Raw genomic sequence first — 1,166 nt, forward strand, 5'->3', positions numbered from 1 at the left:
GATCACGAAAATGCCTACAAGCATTTGGATGAAGTTAATGATGTAGCTGACTATTTCAATGTTCCCAACGTGCCTCGGGAAACTCAGCTGCTTCGCATGCTTCCGGTTACTTTGAAGGGTGCTGCAAAGGATTGGCTCAAGTCACTACCCCCTGGATCCATCACTACATGGGCCCAGCTGAAAGAAGTGTTCATTGATCAATTCTGCCCACCATCCAAGATATCCAAGCTCAAGAAAGACATAGCCAACTTTGAACAACAAACTGGAGAGTCATTATATGAAGCTTGGGAGAGGTACAAGAGCTTGCTAAGGAATTGACCACATCACGACCTCAATAGTAAGCAAGAACTCTCCATTTTTTATGATGGTGTAAATGTTACAACTAGGCAGTTACTTGACTCACAAGGTGCACTTACGAAGAAGGTGCCTCCAGTGATAAAGCAACTAATTGAAGAATTCTCTAAGCATTCTAGAGAATATCATAACCCAAGAAATGATGTGACATGGGGATCCACCTATGCAGCTTCAGAAGACTTGTCAGCAATGATGGCTATGTTGAAAAACATGGATAGGAGGATGGACAAGATGGACCAAACAATACATGCTATACGGGTGGGTTGTGAAAACTGCAATGGGCCTCACCTTACTAGAGACTGTGACTTGGATGAAAATGGCAACAAGAAGGTGCAAGTATGCTACGCAAGTGGGGACTGGTATGATGAAGATTGGCGAAAACCAAAGAAAGAGTGGCTCCCTTATGAAGAGTACAAGAAGGCCAAGGAGGAGAAGTTCCGGCAGAAAGGAAGAGATTTTTACCAAAAGGAGTAGCCGGTACAAGAAAGAAAACCAAGTTTGGAAGAGATGCTTACCAAATTTGTAGCTGCTTCCGAAAAGAGACATAGTGATCATGATGCTGCAATTCAAGAAACAAGAACCATGCTTAGGAACTAGCAAGCATCTATCCACAATATAGAAACGCAGTTTGGGCAACTTTCTCAACAAATAAACCAAAGATCACCGGGCGAACTTCCCAGCAAAACCGAAAACAACCCACGAGGCACGCACATAAGCATAGTTACAACAAGAAGTGGGAAGATAATCACTCATCTGGCCCCTATTCAGAATGAAGCACCAACTGAAATGCAGAAGGAAGATGAAGAAACTCA

General features: G+C 43.1%; 1 non-coding gene across 1 annotated transcript; it reads right to left on the minus strand.

The window, feature by feature from the left end:
- Window positions 1–225: 225 nt before the first annotated feature.
- LOC111885325 (small nucleolar RNA R71) lies at window positions 226–332 on the minus strand. The gene has a single exon (XR_002848077.1). It is a non-coding gene; the product is annotated as a small nucleolar RNA R71 (small nucleolar RNA).
- Window positions 333–1,166: the final 834 nt, after the last annotated feature.

The sequence above is a fragment of the Lactuca sativa genome, chromosome 3 (assembly GCF_002870075.4).
Source record: "Lactuca sativa cultivar Salinas chromosome 3, Lsat_Salinas_v11, whole genome shotgun sequence".
Taxonomy (NCBI): Eukaryota; Viridiplantae; Streptophyta; class Magnoliopsida; order Asterales; family Asteraceae; genus Lactuca; species Lactuca sativa.